The 27106-nt window shown below is 38.4% G+C and overlaps 1 long non-coding RNA gene across 2 annotated transcripts in view; it reads left to right on the top strand.

Moving 5' to 3' along the window:
- Positions 1 to 2332: 2332 nt before the first annotated feature.
- The window catches only part of LOC143686302 (uncharacterized), an 83626-nt gene continuing 58852 nt past the window's right edge, over positions 2333 to 27106 (top strand). For both annotated transcript variants that reach the window (XR_013177015.1, XR_013177014.1), the window contains exons 1-3: positions 2333 to 2444; positions 24093 to 24200; positions 25679 to 25796. This is a non-coding gene — a long non-coding RNA (uncharacterized LOC143686302). The remainder of the gene's footprint in view (positions 2445 to 24092; positions 24201 to 25678; positions 25797 to 27106) is intronic.

Here is a 27106-nt window from a genome sequence, read left to right on the forward strand (position 1 = left end):
TTACATCTTCAACCACTGATTAGAAATTAATGTGAAGCTTTCACTCATCTCAAGTCAGAAAATTTTGGGACATGGATTTATTGGTCTAAATTATGTCAGGCCATCTCTGGACCAACTGACTGTAGCCAAGGGGACAGGTCAACTTTTACAAGATGCATGCTCTCACTGAAACCATTAGGATGAGTGAACATTCCTCTAGCAAGGATGGTTCACCAAAGAAGATTATAAATTTACCCAAAGGCCAAAGAATATAAGAACCTGATGGGAATTCTGATAAACTCAGAAATCTTGAGAATAGTGTAAATAGCCCTTACTATGTGAGGCAACATGGTGGCACAGTAGTTAGAAATGTAGTCTTTGGAGAGATTTCATCTTCAGTTCAACTTCTTACTAGCTCTGTCACCTTGGGGAAATTATTCTATCTGGCCGAGAGTATGTCCTCAGATGTATTATGTAGACAATAATTACAATTAGGTTGCTGTGAGGATAAAGTGAGCTAACATGATAGTAATAGCTAGAATTTATTAAATGCTTATTATGAACCAGATAGATATTACCCTAGGTGCACTGTATATTTGAGGTAGGCATTATATTATTCTTTCTTTTTCAGATAAGTTTACCGAAATCCACAACCCAAGGTTTTACAATTAGTAAGTGATGACTTGCAGTTTAAATCCAGGAATCTGGTGCCAGAAGCCACACTCTCACCCATGGTGTTTTACTATTTCCTTAATTAGCTATTATTATGATGAGATGTGTAAAAGGCTTAGCACAGTACCTGGTTTACAATTAGGAGAGAATGAGTCGATTCACCCTGACTAATACTTATTGAGTATTTGCTATTTGGTAGACTCATTCTAGACACTGGAAGTAGAGCAATAAGACAAATACCCTGACTTCATAAAATTTACCTTCTAGTATGGGAAGAAACAGTAAAAATATATGGATAATTTTAAGTAGTGAACAATATCATAAAGGAAATAAATTAGATCAGTGATGCAGAGCATGCCTTGTTGGTATGGTTTAAGGCCATTTCAACTCAGATGGTCAAATGGACTCTCCGAGGGGTTGATACTTCACCTGAGACATAAATGACGAGAGGAAGGTGGCTGTGGAAAGACCTAAGGGAAGGATTGTTCAGGTGGAGGAAATAGCACTGTCAAGATCCAGAATGGAAATGAGAGTGAGTCTGAGGAATAGAAAAAAGGCCAATCTGGCTAGAGTTTAGAAGATATGTAGGGGTAGGGGAGGAAGGTAAGAGTTGTGGGAGATGACTCGCCAGATTATAAGGAATTTTAGGGCATGATGAATAGTTCAGATTTTTTTTGTAATTTAGGCTTTAAAAAGATCACTCTGGCTGCCACCTGGAGAATGGAGAACAGCAGCAGGGAACCAATATGATGATGTAAAACAGAGTGATGACCTGGACTAGGGTTTTGTGTAGCCAAGAAGTGGTTGGATTAAGAGTCTATATTGGGGGTACTGCTGATAATTTACTAATCTACTGACTGTGGGTCTGAAGGAATTAAGGGTCTTCCTAATAATTAGTTACTGGGCAGATGTAGGGATAATGATGGCAGGGAAAGTATAGATTTGGACAGAAGAACAAGGAATTCTGTCTTATAAATGTTAAATATGACCAAATACATAGCAGCGACTAGGCTGTCTATTTCCCAAGGATGTTTTAGGGAGAAAATGAAATGATATTAGTCACACACATATTGATCTGGATTTAAATTGAATTAATTAAAAATGCAAATTGAATTGGGATTTTAAATTTTCCACTTTTAGCCTAGTGAATCTCTGTTTTTCTGGAAAAAGCAAGAAAATATTCTTGAAATATCCCATCAGATTTAAGTTCTTAGAGATCATAGGAAGAAAGCCATAAGTAGCAAGTTGATCCCCAAATCTCCCAAATCCCATGGGTTTCTAGTTCTAATGGCACACTTTGACTTCATTCATGTTTGACACCTGGATCTTGGAGAAAGTCTAAGGTGAACAACGAGTAACATGGAACTCAATTGCCCGGGCGACCATGACCCTGAAGTAGGCTCAGTACCTTCAAGCCCTTTCTTCTCTCTTTGGAGCAAAGGATTGGAGTGTCAAAGGGGTGATTAGAGTAAAGCTCTGGTGACCCATGTGGTAACATGGTCTTTTTGGACTTTTCCAGGGGTAGGAAGGAGTACAGATTCCTGCTTCTCTGCAAATGTAGCCTAACTTCATAGCATGGGAAGTTGGCCACCCTGCCTTTGTAGGTAAGCCTCTCCGTTTCCAAGATCCTCATTGATGACCTCCAGCTTGGAATTCCATCTTTATGATGCTATAATGACTACCTAGACCTCCAAGACACCAGGGCATGCTTTATCTGCAGCACCGCCTACAGAATCTGCCCCAGATTTTATTTTCCGATGTCTTGGAGTGACCGTGGTTTGACTTTCGTCCAGGTACATAGGCTAACAGTGATTTACAACAGTGGTTTTCAAGTGATTCTCTGTGGGACAGTGAAGGAGAGAGGAAGCCAAGTACCGGGAACTTTGGGCCTCCTGCTTCAATTTCAACCTCAGCAACTCCACAGTTTTCTGTTTTATATTTTGGGTTTCCTTGTGAAATTATATGTGGGACTGCTGGGGAAAAACGTTTGAAAAACACTGTTTTGACAAATAGGTCTAAGACTTTAAAATTTAAGATAACATACTAGATTTGTACCCTTCCCTAGCTTTAGTTACCTCAGATGAATTTTGCAGAGAAAAGAATGGGCTAGGGTACTGAGGAAAACAAATAGTTTATGCTCTTCTTATCTACATATCATCTATCACCAGGAAGCACTGGCTACTGAGAAGTAGGAAGGGAAGAAAAACATCTCTCTCCTTTTGGCCCAGAATCTTGGCCTCAATTTCGTAATTTCTTTTGCTCTGGTTTAGGCTAGAATCCTTGTCAAGATCATTCGTTCTTGCAGAAAAAAAATAAGTAGTGACTGCTCCTTTGCAGTTTATAAGTTTTCTAACCACCATTGTTGACTGATGTACATGCAGTAAGGATGGGTGGATAGCTGGACTTTCTTCTTTCTTTCTTCAAGTGACAACAGATTTTTCAGGATCATGGCTCAGAACTGATCAAAATAAAACTCTCACCTCTGGTAATCTTCATTGAGTAAAGAAAATGTGAATCAGTTTGTGGGTTGACCAGGACGATTTGTTATTTTCTATGGAAAACTGGAGTGTTTCTATTTGGCCAGCAGCTTCCTTCTGCCTCTCTTTCTCCTCCTACATTCTAGCCCCAGCCATCGTGTAATTGGCTTTTAAACTAAAGAACGTGGAAAAGTTTCTCAACCACACTAATACACAGGGAACTTGTACTCCATCCAGTAATCAGCAAGTCCTTCGGGAGGCCGGCAGACCAATCCTGGCATCAACAGGGCACCGAGCTCCAGATCAAGCTAAAGTTCTATGAACAATGGAGCTGTCCAAAAGGCTCTGAGGTGTGGATACTTGGGCCTGCACAGATACTGCTTTCAACTTCTGGGCTGGCGCCTATCAGTTATAGCTATAAGTTTTACTTAACAAGGCCACTGTTAATGAGGCTCTGCTGTGCTGTGAGGAAGCCATCTTTTTTTTCTTCCCAGTTTAGTTTCACTGGATAGGACATCTCAGTATCCTATATCCATGTTGCTAATGGGCTGAACTTGAAGAATGAGTATAAATACAGCAGGTACAGCAGGGTCTAAATTAATTGCCTGGGCTTCTGGGAAAATATTTTAAGCAAGTTTACTTTGTGTGCCTTCCCTCCAAAATGACTACTGTCTACCCTTTACACTTATTCCAAAACCCCTCCCCATTCAGTCCATAAAGTAACTACAGGGCTTTGTAATGTCTTTACATGACCCCACAAAGGGTCAGAAAGAGTAGGCACAAAGCCCATCTTGGTTTCCTACTCCCCGCAGGCCTCTGTGGCTGGGAGACATAGTCCTGAGAACTAATAGTGTACCATTACGAGAAGCTATTTTATATTAAGATAAAAATAAATCAACATGTAGGGAGCAGCAGAGATTGAGGAAGGAGTGAGGGGTTTGGTTTCAGTTGTCCTGGGATCAGCTCCATCTCCAGGCATCCCTGCTCTCAGTTGTTCAAACTCTTCTTTTGTGTGCGTGTGTGATTAAATACATTTCCTTTTTTCTTAAGCTAATTGGGGTTTTGCTTCCATAACTTGAAACTGAAAAATTTTATTGTATTCGCTCTTTACTACTGTTTTTGCAGAATGTCTCCTTTCAGAAGCTGTAAGACAGCTATTGGGACATTATTACTTACTTGACTATGAAGATAAATTTGAAGTAAAGCATCCTAGGCCAGAAAAAGACAAAATTATAAAGTGGATGAACTTTACCATTAAATTCCATATTCCTTTCCTTTAAGAAGTTTACCTTTCTAAGTGTTTGACCTAGACCCCCGCCACCAGAATCAATAAAAATTTACTTTCTAACATCTGAAGCCTCTATGCCATTCAAAGTGCCTGATTTAGTGAAATAAACCTAGATAAAATAGGCTTAAGCCAAAAAAGGAATTTATTAGTGTCACATAGCTAAAAAGTCTAGGGATCTGTGTAGTATGGAAAGACTCAAAGGCACTCAAAAGATATCACCCAAATTTGCTTCTCGATATTGGTTTAGTTCTCAGTCAGCCTCTGTTCCCTTGATGCCACGATGGGTACAAGTAGCTCAAGGGCTGAAATTCTTATCATTTGGTGATTTTATCCTCCAAGGGACATTTGACAGTACATGGAAACATTTTTGATTGTTATGACTGAGAAGTGGGGGTGGTGATACTGGCATCTAGTGAGCCAGGGATGCTGCTAAATATCCTACAATGCATAGGACAGCCCTCACGACAAATAATTATCTGACCCAAAATGTCAGTGCTGAGGTTGAAAAACACTGCTCAAGGCCCCCATCACCAATGGAAAGAATATTTCTTTATCCTGAAAGTTCTAGTGAAGGTTTGGGGTGTGTTGGCTCCGATTGACTCAGCTTGGGTTTCACACTCATCCTTGAGAAAGTCATTGTGGCCAGATGTTGTGTTCTCGTAGGCCAAGTCTAGTTTCTGTAGGCCCTCCTGTGACTGGGCAGGGGAGCATTTCCACCCAAATCCCAGAGATTTGGAGTGGGTGTAAGGGTGGTTCCCCAAAGGAAAATAAGGATGCTGCTATCAAAAGAAAGGGAATGCCCATCTGGCAGTCAAATACAATGGCTGGCTTTTGGAGTCTCTCAGCTGATTCCATTCAACTGATGCATGTGACTGTGCTCATGTAAGAGAACTGAGGGAGCAGGATGCTCCAGCTATTGTCTTCCTTTACCTCTTGGTCACCATGTAACATCTAGAGAGTGTTCCTTTGTTTGTTAGTTAACCTAGAAGAATAACATCTATGGAAGGAACTTCAGAGTCAGTGATGTTCTATCAGTAGAGGAGAGTTTAGGGAGCAGGTGGTAGCTCGGAAGGTATTTTAAATTGTCATTGCCTTCTTGCTCTACACTGAATTGAATCACAGCCATTGTAGAGGCTCATTGTGGTAAGCATAATTATAGGCTGACCTCCAAGATTTACTCCATGCTGTGCACACCCTATGTCATCCCTGAGACCGTGAGCACAATGGACTTCAGTTCCACTTCTAAGTTCTGTTATGTGGCACAACACCTTAACATAGGGAGATTACTGGATAGACTCGACTGAAATAGATAAGCTCTTTAAAAGCAGTGAGTTTTCTTCAGTTGGTTAGAGAAGAGGAAGTGAAAGATTTGTTGTACCAGACTTGGGTTGAATGTATAGGGGGCCATGAGGCCAGTTAAATGGACAGACTCTAGAAGCTGAGAGGTCTGGGGCTGACAGCTAGCAAGTAAATGGAGACCCCAGTTCTACTGGGGCAAGAAGGTGAATTTTGTTAACAATAAGTGAACTTAGAAGAGAACCCTGAGCCCCAAATGAGAACTTAATAACAAACACCTGGATTCCAGCCCAGCTGAGAGTCTAAGTATAGAACCTATCACATAGCATCTGGACTGACCTACAGAAACTGTGAGATAATAATCTTGTTGTTTAAGCCACTAAGTTTTTTGTAATTTGTTATACAGCAATAGAAAACTAGTACTTACATATTAGCACAAGATAGTCCATTTCCATTGGAGTCCAAATATTGTGTGGCAGAATGACACATAAAAATAGCAAATAGCAATAATGGTTTCAGGAAAAGAAAAAAGAAAGACTAAACTATTTAAAACATTACTTGATTTGAAGGAAAGTGGCAAACCATGCCCTCAGTGTAGAAATGATAATAGCTATTTTTTCATCCACTGATGGATAATTACCAGCATTGTACTAACACCACTTCTTTCTTTCCCCTTTTCTCTCATTGAACTCCAGCCATAATAATTATTCTCGACTCTCTGAATTTGCCTTGTGGTCTCCCACCTACCTGCTCTGGGTCAAGATTCTCCCACTGACTGAGATGGTGTTCATCTCTGACTGACCCTGGTGACCCTACTTTTCCTTCAAAGTTTGGTTCAAATGTAATTTCTGTGTGAAGAATTCCTTCAGTTCCCCAGCCTTTGGCACAAAAAGCGTCTTTCATCTCCGATGCAAAATCTCCTTCGTTGATTGTAAGGATCTTGAGGACAGGAACTGTGACCTTATTCCTTCTGGTACTTCTCATGGCCGCTTAGCTCAGTACCGGGAACATCATGGGTTTGTTGAGTCAAGTGGTCCCAACAGAAGGGAATTGGTAATGAAGAGGCTGGTATCACCTGGTTTAAACAAGTTCTCATCACCCCAGCTGATAGCATTCTCCATGGTGAGATGTGTTGTTGGAGCTTGAGGGCTTATTCCTTACCTTCACTAAACATGGCAATAATATCACTTTTTTTTCCTGCAAATGTCCACAATTTCTGGCCATTAAGTTTACTGCAATGCACACAATGTGCACAGAACCTATTTGTTGAATGAATAAAAGATGGAGAGCACTATTTTGCTATAATATTCACTAAAAGAATTTCCCTATGCTTGCCATAACACCATGCCAGTGCTTACATATTTGGAGCCAGAAATGTATACTGTCCTGGGGAATTGTGGGCTAGGAGCAATGAGATACAGATATGAGAAGGGCTGAGGCTGTTGGACACAGATATTATTGGTAGGGATCCCAGCACTTGGCTGGTATACATGAGGGATATCTACTTTATGTTGCCTTACAATCGGCTGATTATGCTTCAGATAGCACTACCTGTGAGAAGAGACGATCTGTCATTCCCGATACTGAAAACATTTGTCAGCTTAGGTTGTTTAACGCCTTTGAGACTTACCACAAATATATTAGCAAAATCCAGCATTCCATTTTTCATTAATTCATTCCACAAATATTAATATTAAGTGACCACTGTGTGAATACAGCAGGGAGCAAAATATGACATGTCCCTGTTATTGTTCTTGGAGTTTATCTCTAATGGAGAAGAGAGTCATGTAAATTAAAATAAAGTTGCTATTGGAACCAGAACTACAGGAGAGAGATTCCCAGTGTTATGAGATCTTATAAGAAGATTTGACTGAAACAGGGAGGTAAAGGGAAGCTGCCCTGAAGAAATGATAGGTGAAAGGAACCAGGGAGAGCTTTACAGGCTGATGGAACAACGTATGCAAAATTTTTGCAGCAAGAGACAACAGAGTGCGTTCAAAAGAAGATGCACTTCTGAAAGAAGCCCAGAGTTACTGGAGGGCAGATAATGAGCAGGGTGGAAGAGCAGAAAGGGGCTAAGTCATGAGAAGGAGTTTGACTTTATCCTGGGAGCAATGGGAAACCTATCAAGGATTTTATGCAAAGTGATATGGTCACATTTGCATTTTTAGAAAAGTTCCTCTGGTTTCAAGGTGGAAAATGGAACTGAGGAGGCCAGAGTGGATGCGGATAGACTAGTTGGGAGGCTACTGTGGTAAAAAAAAAAAAAAAAAAGATAGCAGATGGACTAAGGCAATAGTGAGAAATGCATTCTGGGGGATGGATTTGAGAAATATTTAGCATGTAGATGCATATTTTCCTGGGCAAAGCTGCAGAGAACTTCTTGTGTGGTAGAATCAACTTCTGATCCTTGAGTTGGAAAACTGAAACTATATTAATACAGAGAGGAAAAAAAACATTTTGGGTGCAAAAAGAAAAAGGAAAAATTTTTTTCCTATTCTCTAGACGTTGCACTAGACAGAAATATCTGACCCTCAAGGCTCAAAAATCAACCCTATCTCATGTGGCTTGTGCTTAATACGAAAACGGGGCAGAAGATGTTTATAAAATGGAGACTCTTATGCAACTCAAATCTTTCTATAAATGTGCAGTAGGAATTTAATGTGACTGTTTATGTTAATTTTTTTTTCATATAGGACTCCTCATCGTTAAGATATTTTGGAGGGTAATGACCATTTCTACTCCTGAAAAGAAAATCATTCTAGTCAAAGTAAATAATTGTAGCCAAAGTAAAATAAGTTATTTGAAGTAGTCAGCTTCTACTGAAAACTTTCCAAGGCCAACAAACAATTTTATTCTCTATTTATCCCTGGGACTGCATTACTACACCACAGAGACACAGGGTCTTCTATGTGTCTATGTGCAGAGATTTAATTAACCATGAAGGTGCTTGATGGTGAGGAATCCTGCTTATTCATGGTGTTTTAACATCTATGAAAAGGAAATACCATGGTTTTTAGGTCTGGTCATGCAGCCATACATTTCCATTGAGAAACATAACTGGGAGGGGGTATTTTCCTTAAATAAATCAGTTGATTGAAAATATGTGCAGTTCTAGAAGAGATACCAGAATGACTGACAATTACTGTTCTCAGGTCAATCAAAGTCACTCCAATTAGATGGGCAATTTTTTTTTTAATAATGAAAGCTAATGCTGAATAAACAAAAGCATGTAATGATCCTATTCAAGCATATATACATATTTTTAAACTTTTTTTATTGTGTAGTATAACATATATACAAAGCAAAGAAATTAAAAAGCAATAGTTTTCAAAGCACTCTTCAAGAAGTGATTACAGGATAGATCCCAGAGTTTGTCATGGGTTACCATACGAAACTCTCATATTTTTCCTTTTAGCTGCTCCAGAATAGAGGCTAGAGGGCTTAAATACTTTTTTATCATCACAATCAGCTTTCATTTTCCTTCTTTTTTGGTGACCAATAACATATATACAACAAAAGCTATAAATTTCCAAGCACAGCACCACAATTAGTTGTAGAACGTATTTCAGACTTTGACATGGGTTACAATTTCACAATTTTAGGTTTTTACTTCTAGCTGCTCTAAGATACTGGAGACTAAAAGAGATATCAATTTAATGATTCAGCATTCACACTCATTTGTTAAATCCGATCTTCTATGTATAATTCCACCACCACCTTTGATCTTTTCATACTTCTCATTGGGGTTATTTGCGCTATAGCAAAACCTAATTTTTTATATTGAAGGGTCTGTCACTAATGTGGAGTAGGGAGATGGAACTATCTGATGTTCTGGAGAGGCTGGGCTAGGTTTCAGGACTTATCTGGACCAGGGACCCATCAAGCATATATTTTAAGCGAGAAACATCTTAAACACTATTCAAAAAACTTGTAGAAAAGCATTGAAATCAGCCTCAAATTTGATCACTTGAGTATAATTTCAAAATACGTGATGCAAATTTATCTACCAGTGAAAAGTTATTTTTACACAAAAATAGATGCAATTTGTATTAACTAGAGAATTAAAAAAGAAAGACAGAAAGGGCATAAGTGCCTCAACCAATTGTAAAATAAGAAACAAAAACTATAAATGTAGACATGAGATTTCCAGTGCTTTCAACTTCTTAAGACCTGTTTGAAGAAGGCATGAAGCCATGTTTCTGTTGCCATGTGCAACTTGGTGTTACTTTTTCCCAGCACTGGATCCATTTTCAGTTGCATGAAGCAGTTAACTTTTGTTTGTAGACATTAGTTGGTCAAGAGAGACAGTGCTTTTGAGATCCATTCTCTTTTGATGAGTTTGTCAGATTTCCACCCCCATACCCCCTTTATAATTTTCTACATTCTCCTGTCTTACCTGCTTGCTCATGTAAAATGATGATGGTGACCAAGGTCATTCAATGGCCTTGGTCTTCAACAGCAGTAAGAGCAGCAGGAAGGGAGAGTTGTGCATTCTATGTTTCCCCAATTTTCATGTTGGGAATAGTTCCTTCCCTACCTACTTCCAAAAAAGCGAATCTCCCCTACTTCACTGTCAGTTTCTTTAAATATTTAATGCCAAGGGAAGTCCAAGGCACCCACAAAGCAATGAAACAAAGCACTCCACTCTCTGGATGTTCAAGTACCTAGGTCCAGGTCCTAATTTTGCTACTTCTAGATGTGCAACCCTAGGCATTGACTAAACCTTGTCCTATTTTTTTCCCATCTGTAACCGTATGAGGGATTAGTAATTGTTGTGAGAGTCACCACTGTGTTGTGTGACAAACTCAAACCTCCTAGAAAGTCGGCCCACAATGCCTGGCATGATGTAAGTAGCTGATAGAAGTTAGCTATTCATACGAAAGGTCAGAGATGTAATCTTGGAACCCCCAACAGGGAGAAACTGTGAGCAGCATAGCACATACAATTCTGCATATATTACTACATTGCACAGATAGTTATTTCCTCTGGCAAGCATTGTTTTGAATGAGAACAGAAAAGTACTGTCAATAAAAGAGGAGTACTTAAAGGAAAAAAAAGGAGTAGGGAGAGCTTTAATCAAGTCATGTTCAACTATGGGGACACTTGTTATTTTCAGAGAGTAGGGGCACTGTGCTTTGGTAGTTCGGTCCTGCTGGATATGCCAGATACTTAAACATCAATTCCAGAAATAAAAACAGTGTTCAAGATACATCAAGGGTTAGATTCAGTGTAAATGATGTAAAGCACGAGCCTCACTTTACAGTGAGTTGAACAAAGTAGAAGGAGCAGAGCAACAGAAGCTAATGAAAAATTAAAATTAGTGGTAATTATTACCAGTTGACTGTAATGAGTCCATCTCAGTACACAAGTCACTTAGCCCTGAATGTATACACATGCACTCAGAGTGGCTACGAAATCAGCTTGTGATTTTCCTCTGAAATTATTTGAGCAGGAAATAAAACCTTTTCCCAGTGGATGAAATAACAGTCATTTTTGCCAATCCAAGCAAGGCAGATTTAAATTTTATATGTGTCCAACTGCTTGTTCCCCCTTAGCTAATAACCTGCACACTGGAAACATTTCAAATGAAAGGGAGTTCACAGTCCCACAGCCCAGCTCTGAATATATCTACCGTGCATGTAAACAAGTAAACCATTATGTTTCTTATTGAGATAAAGAATACAATGATAAGTGGGGACTTTCACAAAACAAAGAGCTTCCTATTGCGAGTGTGGATAATCTTCCAGAAAACCTTGTGTTTTGGCAAATCACACCAGATTAATCTATTAGGCATCTCCTTTCATTATCAAATTTCCGCTGCCTATCACAGTGGCTGCCTTATCAAGCACCCCTTTTTCAATAGCAGCCCCATTCCTAAGATTTCAGATGCCGGCCCTCCCTGCTCAGGAACAGCTGTCCCTACTGTTTGCAGGCAGCAAAGGTCCCTGCACAGAAGCCTGGGAAAGGGCAGGGCTATCAGACTCTGTTCTACCTGAAGGAACAGGTAACAGAAAACTGTTGATTCAATGAATAGAACCTAATTGGCACACATTAGCCAGAAGTAAGTGTTTTTTTAGAATTAAAATTCCTTCAAAAATTTCCCACTGACAAGAAAGGCTTTAACAAGAAGAAAATGCAGAAGACGGCTTTGTAATAATCAAATGGACAGCTCCAAACAATGGGGTTATTCTTTACGGAATTCCTCTGTAAACATAATAGCCACCCAAATTCATTCGGAAAGTTAGGTATATTGTGGTTTACGACACCACCACTGAGCTCCCGATGGGGCTTAAGCTGCTGGGCACATTGTCTCTATTCAGGAGGAAATGCATTTCATGGCTCTACAAAAGACTAATATTCCAAGTCAATTAGGATGATGTATCAGGTTTTCTGGTTCTCAGTGTCTCCACTTGCCAGCCTGGCTTCTCTTTCTTATTTAATGAAACTGGGCATGTGGTTTCTGACCAGACCTTTTGTGTCTTGGACCAGGGTCACCCACCAACACAGGCCAGTGAACCCCTCTGCTAACCACCCCCCATAAAAAAAAAAAAAGGCAGCTTCAATAGTGATGTGGAAAAATAAGCAGACACATAAACATCTGGTTGTATGTTTATTTTACATGTAATATTTGTAGTATAGATTTATGTCATCCTCTTATTGAAATTTATCTGTCAGTGGTCATTTGAAGGAACACAATCGTTTGCTTTTGCTTAGTCAACTCCAGAATTGTTTTCCTTCTTCACAAATTAGTACCCGGCAAGTTCTTGTCTATTTATGCCCATGTGCATTCTCCAGCATGTAAAAAGACTTTGGTCTCTGCCCTGAATTTAGCTCCTAAAAACTTAGCCGGTGAGGGCTTTACTGTAATAAAATAAAGGCGCTCAGAAAGGCCACTGTACTGACAGCCGGAAGATCCAGTCTGCCTGTAGCTCCCCCGTCTGACGGCGAGACCGGCTCAGAAATGGGTGCTGGGTCCGCGGGGTGGTAGGAAGCAATTGATAAGCACATGCCTTTGCTTCCGGCCCTCTACAGCACCAGCTTTGTTTCATCTACAGATGATTAAATGGTCTACAGGGCAATTATGAACTGGAGGAAGGAACAGCCAACTCTCTCCAGGTTTCCTCAATCAACGAGATTGAATTTCTCAAAGGCAGGCAGCAGTAGCAGAAGCAGTTTCAATGACTTTTCCTGGAAAATGTTCGGCAGCTCAGAATTGAGCCTTTCATTTAACTACTTGCTGTTTCATTTTATTATGTGCAAATTGTGACTTAATAGATTTACAGTCGCTATAAACTCTCAACTGTTAGGGTAGCCCAAGTGGCTAGTGCATCTTAAAATGACTGGTATGAAACCAAGAGAAAGGATCCTTATAAATTCTAAACAGGGATGGAAGAAGCTCTGTTTTAATCTACAGCATGCTGACATTTGGCTTTATTTCCATTCAAGGAGTAATGATTTTTATTGCTCCTTACAAATGATAGGAAAATATGTTATTCATTTGGTGTAGGGAAAAAATGGAAGAAGTAGCTCTTGAGAAAAACTGAAATCATTAATATTTATCATGTTACAATTTAAGATAACTGCTATTATTTAAAGATAATGGTTATACTTTATACAGGTATGTAAATATGTATATAAAATACTAGGTTTATAACGTTCTGTTTAAAACAAATGGCTCATGCCATTTCCAGAATCAATCAATAAAGTGAAATACCGTGAACAAGTTTAAAATGGCACAGAAATAGTATATTAATGTAACAATAACGCTTTGTTAAAAACAGTGATTGTATGGAGCCAAATAATGGTCAACTTGGTTGTCTCAGTGGATTAGCTGTTTGCTAACAGAAGCATCTACAAGAATTTGGATCATGATATTAAAAATGGGACCCTGCAAGGGAAGGGATGTAAAGCATCTAATGTGTTCAAATCTTTTACATTAAGTAACTTAAGTTTCCAAGGAAATCACATGAGAAATGATAAATATTCATGATTCTGTAATGGCATTCAGCCATTTCTAGTGCCAGTAGCCATTGGTTTAGAGACCACTGTTTGAATGCTTAACTTCAGAGTTGGTTAAGGTGGGCTATCTCATGACTAGGCAGAACAAAGTGAGTCCTGATTTTACATGACTTGTTGGAAACAAACAAAAAGTCAGTAAAGATTGAATCAGAATAAAAAAAGTTATATGAAGCCTTCATGAGGATAATCTAACTTCTCTCAGTATCATCTAAAGCAGGAGAATCTTACTGCCCTAGATTGCAACCTTAATAAAACTTATGGTCAAATACTGCTCCTAGGAATTTGAGTTTCAGCCAATGATTTAATGAAATAATCTTTAAATATTTAAATAATGTATTTTTCCTGCAGAGTAATTTCGTTGACATTTATTTTTCCTATGAGTGTTTTCCAAAGGAAATCAACTTAATCTATTGGAGACTGGATTAAGTGATTAGAAAATTATTCAGGCTGCCAATTGTCTAGTTTAACATTTAGCAAAATTTGTAGAATAAGGAAAACGATGTGAAATTCAAGTCAATTAGATTCTCACCTCTTTGAAATTGGTAAGATTTGAAGTAGAAGGGAGGGGGAAGGGAGTATTTCTTTATATACTTCATTCCAGGCAGACTTCGTGAAGCTGATTTTAATAACGTTTTAGAATTATTGGTGAATTTAAAGTAATCACCATGATTATATGAAGAGGGTGGGTACTCTGTAAATCATTTGAAAATAATTAATAAGATGGATAAGTGACATAATCTAAATGGGGAAATAAAATTTGGGGTAAAATGTGTTAAAGCAAAAATTAACTATATGGAAAGAAAAATTAAAAAATATTCTCTGAGGAACTTACTTTATTCATATTTCAATTGAATCATACTAAAAATTCCCAAGATATTTTAAAAAATGTGTACATAAAACATTTAAATATTAAAATTAATTCCTATATTTTAATCTTGTTTACAAATTTCTCATCTTCCTAAAAACAAAGGGATACATAATTACTCACTTAGTACCATCATTTGGGGGAAAAATCTCTTTCTGATACCCTTGAAAATAACATCTGTTTTGTATAATATAGATAAGAGAACAGTCTTTAATTTATCCATCCACACAGCCACTTAGAGTGCAAGAATATATAAAGTATAATGTGATTTGCTGCATTTTTGTTGTGAAACATAATATTAAAATGGTTCAGATGCTCCTGAACATAATTTAAAAGCTACATATACTTCTACACTTCATTAACAAACTTCAGATGTATAGATAATAGGGCTCTTTATTAGAGAACATGCTATTACACAGCTGCTAGCACAATGCAGTAAAAAAAGTCCATTTGCAAATCTCATTAATAGTTCTACCATTTTCCACCACTTGAATGAAAAGTGATAATGTATGGATCTCCCAGTCATTAAGAACTTTCCGTTACTCCTTTAGGATTAATTTGCGCTGACCCAGAATTTTGTATTTGCTTAACACAAGCCGTAGGTTACTTTGATGTTATCTGCTTCTATAAACAGTAATATGCAGTCCTCTCCTGGGCTAAAACAGCTCTTATTCCAGTGAGACTAGAAGGTATTAATCATTCTGAAGTCCAAGAGTGCTGATCATAAATTGTGTGCGGGGACCTCTCTTGGTACCTCCCTGGATTCCCATTTATCAAGAAGTTCTCTTTTCCACTTGGATATGAAGTATATAAAGAGTCATTTATCTCAGAACTTGGGATCTGTGAACTTCTTGATGTCTAAGTGACATAAGAACCATTTTTGGCAACAAATAAACATTTATTCTCCTATCTGTTGAAATAAAGACTTGAATTATCTACCATTTCTAAAGTCTGATCCCCTCAAGTGGCCGGAATGGAAAATGCAGGGCTTGCCGTTCAGTTTCAGTATGTGAAATAAACTGGGATGATGATGGCAAATAAAGGAATCGCTTTCAATGTTGTTATAAAAGACAGTAGCTTTAAATCATGACCAAAATATCAACGCAGACTTATTTTTGCCACACATTAAAGCTAAACATACTAGTTCATAATTTACGAACTACTGACCCTGGAAAATATGGAGAACATTATTTTAAAAAAAAGTAAACCAGCAAAGATCTGAAGAAATATTTATATTAAACAAAAACTGAACAAATAGCTCAAGATCAGTACAAATTATGAGAAAAATAGAACATAAATACAAAAATCTGCTACATAGATATTATTAGCATAGTCTTCTCTCCACACCACTCAAATTAGCCATGAAATCCGGGAAAGAGTTGAGTTCAGTATTTATTTTTTTAGGGAAAAATATCCTCATATGGAATGGAAGAAGATAGAAAGGAGAAGATGCTTAGAGTCTAAATTAAAACTTTTAATTTCAGGAGGTGTCCATTTCTCCATATGACCTCATTTTGTAACTTTTGGGATTTTCCATCACACAGATGAAACAAGGCAAACCAATACACGGATACTCAAATGCTCAACATTTCAGCAACATTTTTGGTTTCATCCTAAGCTTAGCTTGGATTTGTGAAATTCAAAGCTCTCTCTGTTTTATTGTGAACATGTGGTTTTAAAATTTTGCTGGGCTGCAGATTTATCAGTGCATGAGTTTACTTTTTGTTAGGCACCTTAAAAGTCCAATCTTTAAAATGCCAATAGAAAAAACAAAAACATAAATAAATCATTGCACTCAGCCAAAAAGATCCAATTTAAGAAGGTAAACCTAAAAGATCTTGCCAGGGTGTAAACCGAAAAGATTGAAAAGTTTGCAAACACAATCTTTTTTTTTACTGCAGCTATAAATCTCATAATGGTTCTTTTTGGTTTTTTTCCCTCTTTTTTTTTTTTAACATCATAAAAAAACTGAGAGTGAAAATATGTGGTTCCAAAAGTTATTCTACAGACTTTGAAATGTGTAATTTAGTTTACACAGATTTTTGCTATCAGAACTCAACTTTCTTGGTATTGTTTTACGTAGTTCCCCAATAGATAGATTGAGGCATCTTGCCCCCACGCTAAAACATGTCTGAGTTTGTCATTTGTAAATCTTTCACCAAACTGAACAAGGAAGAAGTATTGAGTCAAGAATAACAAAAATATTCTTGTACCTGTCTACACATTCAACTCGTTCCCTACAGATTGTAATCTGAATAATATTGAAGGACTTGCTACTCAAAATATTTTCCCTGAACAGGGGTTATGGTGTTTGACACTCCATCATTAGAGATATTGCCTAAAGATACTTCCTCCTGGGAGGTACATCCTATTCAATTATTGTACCCCAAGATGCCTAGGGTGAGGGGAAGAAGGAAGCAGTACTAGGAAACTGCAGTCTCTTCACAGCTCACTCTGCCTATAGGTTCTTTCCTCTCCAGCCCCCTCTCTGGGATTCCCTATGCCTTCCAGTTAACTCTCCTACCTATGTCTAAACATTTCATCCCATGTGTCATCTTCTGTGATTTTGTGCAGTTGCACAAACTTTGACACACACAAACACGCACACACCCACACGCCCTTCATCACAGTGAACTCACGGATGGGCTTTGTTCTATGCCCTTTCCTAACTTTTTTGGTAGATGCTCATTATTTTTGTCTGCAGTGCCCTTTCCTGCCTTCTTTTTGTCTGTTAAACTCCTACTCCATACTTGAGGATGCAGTTCCAATGCTACTTTCTCAGAGAACCCTCCTAAGGCATGCATTTACTATTGATTACTAATTCATTTATTCTGCAAATCTTTATTGAGTACCTCCTATGTGCCAGGCCTGTGTAAGGTGTAGGGAATATGGTTGCAAGCCAAAATCAGATCAATCAAGTTTGGGGGCAGATGAAAGTCTAGTGGAAGAGACAAAAATTCTTGAAATAATCACTTAGACAAATGAAAACTTGGAAGAGTAGAGTTTCTATTGCTCTGATCTAGCTGGTAGGGTCAGGGAAGACTTCCTTGAGGAGATGATGTTGGTGCTAGATAGCTGATGGAGAGATTCAAGTTAATAGGTGGAGAGTAGAGGAAAAAGAGTGTTCTAGGCTGAGGGAACAGCATGCATGAAGGTTCGAGTGGGAAGGATTGCAGTGAGAATCAGAGCAAAACTGAGCCAGCATCAGGGTAGGTAATGATTTCTTATATATGATGTCAAAAACACGAGTATTAAAAGAGAAAAATAAATTGGACATAATCAAAACTAAAATTTTTGCACTTCAAAAGATACCATCATGAAAATGAAAAGACAACCTACACATAGAAAGAAAATATTTGAAAATCATGTATCTTATAGGTGACTTGTATCCAGAATATATAAAGAACTCTTACAACTCAATAACAAATAGATTAAAACTGGGTAAATAATTTGAATAGATATTTTTCCAAAGAAGATACGCAAATGTCCAATAAACACATGGAAAGTTATCCAACAATAAGGAACTGTAAATCATTAGGGAAATTAACCATCAGGGAAATGCAAATCAAAATCACAATTTGATACCACTTCATACAACTAAGATGGCTATAATAAAAAGGGCGGACAGTAACAAGTGTTGGCAAGAATGTGGAGAATTTGGAAGCTGCTTACATTGCTGGTAGGAATGGAAAATGGTAGAATCACTTTGGTTCTAAATATAGACTTATCCTATTACCCAGTAATTCTACTTTTAGATATCTACCCAGGAGCAATGAAAACATACGTCCACACAAAGACCCAAGTGTTTTATACAAGAATGTTCTTGGAAACGTAGTCATAGTAGTCCCAAAGTGGAAAGAACCCAAATGTACGTCATATTTTTTTGATGATAAATGCATGAACAAAATGGGGTATGTATACATATGATGGAATACTGTTTCTACATTAAAAATCAGCGAAGTAATGACACATGCTACAATGTGGATGAACCCCAAAAACACAATCAGTGAAAGAAGCTAGAAACAAAAGAATATATATTATAGGATTAGATTTATATGAAATGTCCAGAAAAGGCAAATCAAAGACATACAAAGCAGATTAGTGGTTTTCTAGGGATGGGAGATGAGAATGGGAAATAATTATAAATGGACATGAGGGTTTTTTTTTTTAAGATGATGGAGATGTTCTAAATTTAGATTGCAGTAATTGCTGTACAGCTCTTTACATATACCAAAATTCTTTATATTGTATACTTAAAACAGATGAAGAGTGAATTTCGTGGCATGTACTATAAATTCAATCTCAATAAAGCTGTTAAAAAAATAAGCTGGCATAGCTGGAACCCAGGGCGTTAAGGGGTATATGGGGTCGGGATAGCAGCCAGCCACTACAGGGTCTTGTAGATGAGCAGAATTAAAGAGTTTTGTCTTCATCCTCAAATCAGTGGAAAGCCATGAGAGGACTTTACTCAGGGCTGCGTGTGCTGGTGGCGATGTGATAGGATTTGCACATTGGCTAATGTATGAAAAGAGCTTAGCGTTAGAGGTAGATTTTCCCCCTAATGTCCCGAACCCCTTAGGTGCTCTACTCGATAGTGATTTATCAATTTGCCTGCTTTTATCTACCCATTTACCCATTCATTCTTGTAGTACAAGTTCTGCAAGGTAAGGACAATGTCTTATTCAGCTTTGCTTTCCCAGCACCCATTATTTGGTCCGGCATCCACTGTTTATAAAATGAACGACGTTGAAAGGAGCATAAAAACAGGGGAAATCCAACCTGAGAGCTACCCTGCCTTCTAATGCGGGAGGCTGGCTATCTTCTTTCCTAATCAGGAGTTTGCAAAGGGAATCATAATTTGATCTCTAATTGGAAGACAACGTCATCATCATGCTGCCCACTTTGTCCAAAACACTTTTGGAACCAATATTTTAGGCAAAAATAAATAAATGAAAAATGTATTTGTGATTAGAACATATTCTCTGTGTGTCTACTGCAGCTGTGTAAACATTGGCAACAAAATGCTAATTTAGGCATTTCCCGAATTTTGTGTGTTTTCAGCTTGAAGTCTTAATAGCTTGCCTCAAAGGGTTGGACAGGATTGGTTAAATGAAATAAAATATCGGTAAAACTGATTATGCTCCTTATAAAACAAATGTATGAAATAGATAGGCTAATAATATCAGAGCAAAGCATCTAGTCATTGAGAAGCTCATATAATTGCTTGTTTCCTATAATCTATTATTAAGAGGAAGAAGGGGACTAGAGGGAAACAAACTTAAACCATAGAATATGTAAAACAACGCCAAACCCCAAAACTTCTAGACTGCATCCCAGAGATAGTCCATGTTCAGCCCAATCACCTAAACTTAATCTCTACACATGGTGTTCTGAGAAAGGATCAAGTCCAGAATTGCGACCTGGAGATCCCGAGTAATTCTAAACCAGGAAAACAGACTTCAGTCCATCGTACAAGGAATTATGGATAAGGGCAAAACCAAAAAAGAATTTTAAAAATTAATTGGTGAGAACCATTTCCTTTTTTCTTTTTTTAATTTGAAGGGGTTATTGCATATGAATTGGACCAAAGAAAAGTTATGCTTTGTAAAAGAAAATAAATGATATCAATTGAATCCTCAGGGCACATTTCTCTGAATTCTCTTAACTGTTTTGCTAGAACCTCTGAGTTTCTTCTCTTTGAACTGAAGCACTGGGGTGCAGGTGGCATATATTCCTAAGCCCCTGGTTGCCCTGTAGTTTTTTGCTACACAAAATTTCTGACTTATCTGATGCAAAGTCAAATAGACACTGAAAAGAATTTGTCCATCACTTATTTCAATCAGCTGTTTCATTTCATTTTTTTAAAAGACCAAATTGACAAGTAGTCTAAACTGATTGCTCTTGTATTTGCATCTTGGGAGTAACTGTTGGCAAACTTTTTGCTTTGCTGTAATGAACTGGACTAAGATCTTTATTGCTTTAGGCAATCTAATCTATTTAATATAAGTAGGCTGGCATCTTGAATCACTTCATTACATTTTGGATAACTTTTTCCAAGTTGCTTTTCTCATCAAGCTCCACCTGTAAGGATTGTCTGATGCTTTAAGTCTTAGATGTTTTTGGTTAAATGAAAGAAAAAAAGGCAAAGGAGGTAAAAAAAAAAAATACATTGCTTTCATGCTGCTATCACTTAAAAATAAAAGCAGATTTCTCTCAGACCAGACTCCTACCCACAAATCAACTTTGGGAAGCATCAAACCGTAATTTAATTTCAAAAGAAATTTCTTAGAAAATGACATAAACCATTAAGATTGTATTGCTGAACAATTTGAAATCCATACACAGGATAGAGGCTTTATAAAGTCCATGTGTCATTTTAAGTTTAATAATTCAGATTGTAGGTATGATATAAACCATCTGCATCTTCCTTGTAGAAAGCAGTGAATTATCTTTTCACAACTGGCCTGTATTTAAATTCTGTAATCCATGGGAGCAGGGGAGGGGTGGAGAGGGCAGCTTACCTTTTCATGTAGGGTAGGCATCTTTTGGAATAGGATCCGAAATAAGAATATATTGTGCAAAGTTGTGTAATGTGGTCCTAAACTTTAATAACTGTTTTGAATACTGCTTAAACATTATTTTGATTGTGTACTTTAAAGTCAAGTTGTTGTAGTTTGAGTCACAAAGATTTTATCATGATTCCGTATTTTGAATCACAAAGGTTCAAACATTTTCAGTAGTAAAAGTTTACACTTTAGTCATCCAGACTAAAAACCCATTAACAGGTGCTCATAATAGTCCACCAAAACATGGCAAAATCTCAGGCTATTTGCCACAGAACATTTATGCATATTCCTGAAAGAATGATTAAAGATGTCATGAAAATTACTTTGTAGGACAGAGGTAGCACAGCATTTCATGAAATCTCTTGGCTTATTTTTAGCCAGGTAGTTGGCAAGTTAAGACAACAGAGTTGTTTTGGGTTTTTTTTTGAGATCTCAATAGTACCCAGGAAGAAAGTGAAAGGAAAGACAGAAATGTACTCACATCTGCGGTCTGAGGCTACCTTCAGCAAGGAAGAGAAAAATCAGATGGAGCAGAATGATGCTTATCAGAACGCAGACAAGTATTGTGGAGAAAAGTTAAGGAATGCCCAGAGTCAGCAAATGAAGCAGAAGGTGCTGAATCAGCTTGCAGAATCAGCCGTGAGGCAAAAATCACGAAGAGTGGGGAGATGCTGGGGCGGGGTTGAGTACCTGCTGCCACGCTCTGCGCGCTCACAGCGGTGCTGCGGTCCACCCGAACCCACCCGCCCCTTGGTGTGCTGGACCCGCAGTTTCTCATCTTCAGGGCTGGTTATGGACTCGTCATTTGGGTCAGATGGGGGCATGGACCATGCAGCCACTCTGCAATGCTGATATTTTTGTGCTTAGGTAGCCCTGAATTCATGCAGCTTGCACCTCATATGCCAGACACTGCAAATTTCAGGCAGGCAAACACAAGTCTGTTAAGTAAAAGGCAATGTCTGTTGGAAAGAACAATTCAGCGACTTTATGCAATGATGAATTCTGGGTTAATTTTTACATGCCAGGGGAAAAACAATGGTCTACCCATCCATAAAGCCACTTGGACAGCTCAGTGGAAGCTTAGTATATAACAGTTGTCAGCACCCGAACATGGAAGACTGTGTGAAAAGAGAGCCGGGCACATGTGTAACTCAGGAGGGGTGTGGATGCCCAAATGATAGGTCACTACAGCCCAAATGCCCCAGCAGTATGTAAGACACAGCATATATGGAGAAGACCACTGTGCTGGTCTGAATCTGTGGTGGACCCCAGAAAAGCCATGCTCTTTGTTGGGTGGGAGCATTTTGATTGTTTCTATGAAGATGTGGCCCACCCAATTCTGGGTGGTAATTTTTGATCATATGATTTTCATGGAGGTGTGTCTCCACCCACTGAAGGTGGAGTTCCTTGCTGGAATCCTTTAAAAGAGGAAACATTTTGAAGAGAGTCCCTTTTTGGTAGAGCCACGAGAAAGCCAGCAGATGCCACCATGTTCGCCATGTGCCCTTCCAGCTGAAAGAGAAACGTTGAACGTTGCTGGCCTTCTTGAACCAAGGTATCTTTCCCCAGATGCCTTAAATTGGACATTTCCTTAGACTTGTTTTAATTGGGACATTTTCTCAGGCTTAGAACTGTAAACTAGCAACTCATTAAATTCCCCTTGTTAAAAGCCATTCCATTTCTGGTATATTGCATTCCGGCAGCTAGCAGACTAGAACAACCACGGATCAATAAAGAAACTACTAAGCCATGTTATGTCTTCACTGTATATGTACATGTATATTCATATGTGTCTCAATGTTATGTATGTGTGTGTATATACATATATATATGCTATTGATTTTGTCATTATTTTCCATCAGAAAGCATATGAACAAAATAAAATTAAAGATTAATACATAACTCTTTGAGCTCTAAATTGTTGCTGATTGAGGAAAATATTTATCCTTAGAAAAAAGAAACACTGAAACTTTAATTTAGGAAAAAAAAACAACTCAGATCAATAAACATTTATTGGTCACCTACTATATATAAGAGTAGGTGCTATAAAAAGTTGCATAAAAGCTAAGCCTTGCTCCCATGGGGCTCACAGAATCTAACAAAGGAGAAATACTTGTGTTTACAACTAGTTATGATATAAGAAATCAGTTGGAAGTGTTTGCAGTAGAGATGCTTGCAAAACACTAAGGTGCTCTAGAGCATGAGTTTGTGCTAGGATATTTTTGTAAAATATCAACACTGAATCGTCTCATGTGTGTCACCATAGTGGCTAATGCCTCAGAATAACTGACCAATCATATGCTGGGCACCCCGCCCTGCCCCCGCCCTGTCAGGACACGGGTAATTCTGGGACTGGGTGGCCTGGGATGAGGGTGCAGACATCAGTCTGCCTGGAACAGTCAATGGAAATTTCTCTCGTTCCAAGTTGTATCAGTCATGTTCTTAGCACATAAAACTGGGTAAACAGAGAGGGGCTTAATGAAAAGGTTATATACAAACATGTGAGCCAGGTTTGGGGAAACCAAAGAGGGATGGTGAGTACCCTGGTACCATCACCAAGGGGGCACTGTTGGACCTGGAGGAGCCAGAGAAAGAGAACTTCCTGGAAGTCAGAGGGAGTGACTGGATGGAGAGGGCTACAAGCATCCAACCCCTGCTGAGTGGGGACGCTGGGAGAGCTAGGTGAATAAAATTTCCACCTTACTTTCTGTTTTAGTTTCCCAGGCTGCTCAAGCAAATACTATACAATGGGTTGGCTTGAACAAGGGGAATGCATTAACATACAGTTTTTGAGGCTAAAAGAAAGTCCAAGGTTTAATGAAGGCGATGCTGAGGTTTTCTTCCTAAAGACTGGCTGCTGGCAATTCTTAACTTGTCACATGGCGGGGAACATGGTGGCATCTTCTGGCCTCTCCCTTCTCTTCCAGGTTCCATTGATGTTCAGCTTCTGGCTGCTCCCTCTGTGACTTTCTCTCTGAATTTAATCCTGTTTATGAAGGACTCTGGTAGCAGGATTAAGACCCATCCTGATTGAGGTGAGCCATATCTTAACTGAAGTAACCTCATCAAAAGGTCCTATTTACAATGGGTTCACACCACAGGAATGGATTAAGTTCATCATTTTAGACGTGATCACTTTCACATTTAAAAAGACCCAGGTGGAAAGATTTTTACTATCCTGGTAAATGATCTTACAGAATATCTGAAATCTTACCATTCTTTTATTTCAGTATTAAAAAAGAAGAAGAACATGCTTTTCTGGGGTACATACAACTTCAAACCAGCACTTTCTTCCTGCCCATTGATCTTCTGTAACTGACTATTAGGTTCTGTCTCCTATTGCTTGAAATCAGCTGGAAGCCAGAGTGCAAGGCAACCCCTCAATTCAGTCCATTCAGTTCAAACTCCCCTAACAGAAAGTAGGACAGAGAAGGGAACAATGTGGATTTAGAAGGGCAAGTAAAAGTATCCAGCCAATGGATTTTCCCTGGTCTTGGGCAAACGATGATATCCCATAGATATTTTGGGTTCTGAATTAAATACTAGGCAATGAATTTAGGGCTCATTCCCATTTGCAATGGAAGTTGGAAGGTGTAAACGGGTGGTATAGACAAATACGGGAGAGTCCCAGTATGTATTTTCAGGTTAGCATTTGCATCATGTCCTGTCATTGAGAAAGGCATAGGCTGAGAATGGGCAGAGATGTTTGAAGGGGTCATCCATGTAATAGTGTACATGGAATGGACCTGACATCATTGGGACACACCAAAGTAGACCCCTCAGTGCTTTGGATTTAGGTCCTCAACAGTTCATTCACTCATTCATCACGTCCTCCATTCACTACGAATTCATTCACATTGTTCATGCATCTATACATCTTTTATGTTATCTTTTCTACGTGAAATGCTCCTCACACCCTCTTCCAAGTCTGCCTGGTGACCTTCCAGTTATTATTAAAGACTCATTTGTTCTTGGTAGTAAAAATAGCTAAAGCTGTCCCATCCAGGGTGACTCAGTCATCATGGCTTGGGGTATAGATTCTAGCATAAATAATCAATACAGGCTACAGGCTCAGTCTTTGGAAAGGACAAACTTTCCATTGAGCTTTCTCATCTCAAGGATGTCCTCCTCGGGTGGGTGTCAATGTGTAGAGGAGGTGTACGGAATCTGTGTGTCCCCTCCTTTCCTCTCTGGGTTTCTGTTGTCCTGCTTGGTCTGTGGTGCTGGTCTCTCTCCTGCCCTGACAGAAGCTGCTGTCACTGATCTCACCCATGTGTCCTGTACCAGCATCTCCTGTTGCTGATGTCCATCTCAGCCACGGGCTTGGGTGGGATGGGGGGTGGGTGTGAATGGAGCCCTCTGCACCCTGCCATGCCTTCTGTCCACAGCTGCATACTCCCCGACCCCACAACACCACCCACCACCACATCTGGAGCACAGGGTTGAAAGCTGTTATATTGGCCTTTCTTGCATCCTAAATATTCCATGTTTTCTCTGTTACAATCTCATATAGGAACTAAAATAGGAGGCTGCCTCCTTCCAGAATTGCAGATGGAAGCAGGGTCCCAGTCTCCTGCTCTCAGAATCCTGACCTGGAACTCCATCTGGGAACACCTGTCATCCTTCCAAAGGTAACAACTCTGGGGTGAGAAGCTCTTGACTTTCCAGGTCTCCTCTCCCTTCACCTTCAGCCTCCCCTTTCTAGATCTAGAAGTGTGCCCACTCTCTGTATGGTGAGAAAATTGCATCACATCCTGTATGCTCTCTTTTCTGATTTAGGGTAAAGACTCTTTTTTTTTTTTTTTTGTATGCTGTATGGCAGGGTCACATTTCATTGTTTTTCCATGTGAATATCCCGTTATTACAGCACCATTTGTTGAATTTTTGTTTGTTTGTTTCGTTTGTTTGTTTGTTTTGGGGGCAGTGCATGGACCAGGAATAGAATAAAGACTCTTTCTTGATATTTAAAGGAAGTATTTGCAATTCAGACAAACCTTTTTCTCTCTAGAACCCTGCTTTTAAAAATCAAAAGATATTTGATTTCAGACTCTTGAACTTACTATTGTTTAAAATTGCCTTCATTGTTTTAGATTGTATTCATCCTCCTTTGAAGTAATGTATGCAGTAGTAGAGAACTGCAGAGCAGTAAGAAAAATTACAAGAAAAGTACAATCTGGGTTTGAAAGCTTCAAATATGTCCTCAAATACTTATAATAACCATAAATAGTGTTTTACAGGAAAAAAATGTGAAAGGCTTTTGAAATGAGCAAAAGTAACTATTGCCTATCACATCCCTCTGGCTTATTTGTGTCTTTCACCATCTGAAATATTGTACAACTCTAAGTTGTAGGAAACGGTTGCAATGCAAATGATTCATATAAATAGAAATGCAAGTAAATGTCTGGTGGAGATGTAATTGATTATTGCCTATTGACCAGTTTTGCATTTATTAATAAATTCATTTCAGCATTTCTAATGACATGTAAGTGTATGTTTTTGAATTCTCCTTTGTGAATCATTGATTTCCTCTTTACTAATGGACTGAGTAAAGTCTTGGACATGTGTTCATTTTATATTTGTATGAGAATCATGATTTTACCTTTTAAAAGATTATTCTTTAACAATTTTTCATCCCCATTTAATTGATGAGGGGATTATGGTTCAAAGAAATCCATCAAATTACCCAAAACTATACAAGTAATAGGTGATGGAAGCAAAATTTGAACCTATATATTTCATGCCAAATCCAAACACTTAAATTCTGTACTATTTCATGATTAAAGCATAAAAAAATCTGAAAGGTCCACAGAAAATTATTCTAAAAATAAAAATTTAAGAGATGTCATATACTTTTTTTCTTTATTGTGTATGCCAACTCCAGTTTTGCACCCTCGTTAAGAGATCATTTATGTTCTTTGGGCTGCAATTTTAAAGCAAAAAA

This window comes from Tamandua tetradactyla, chromosome 6 (genome assembly GCF_023851605.1).
Source record: "Tamandua tetradactyla isolate mTamTet1 chromosome 6, mTamTet1.pri, whole genome shotgun sequence".
Classification (NCBI taxonomy): domain Eukaryota; kingdom Metazoa; phylum Chordata; class Mammalia; order Pilosa; family Myrmecophagidae; genus Tamandua; species Tamandua tetradactyla.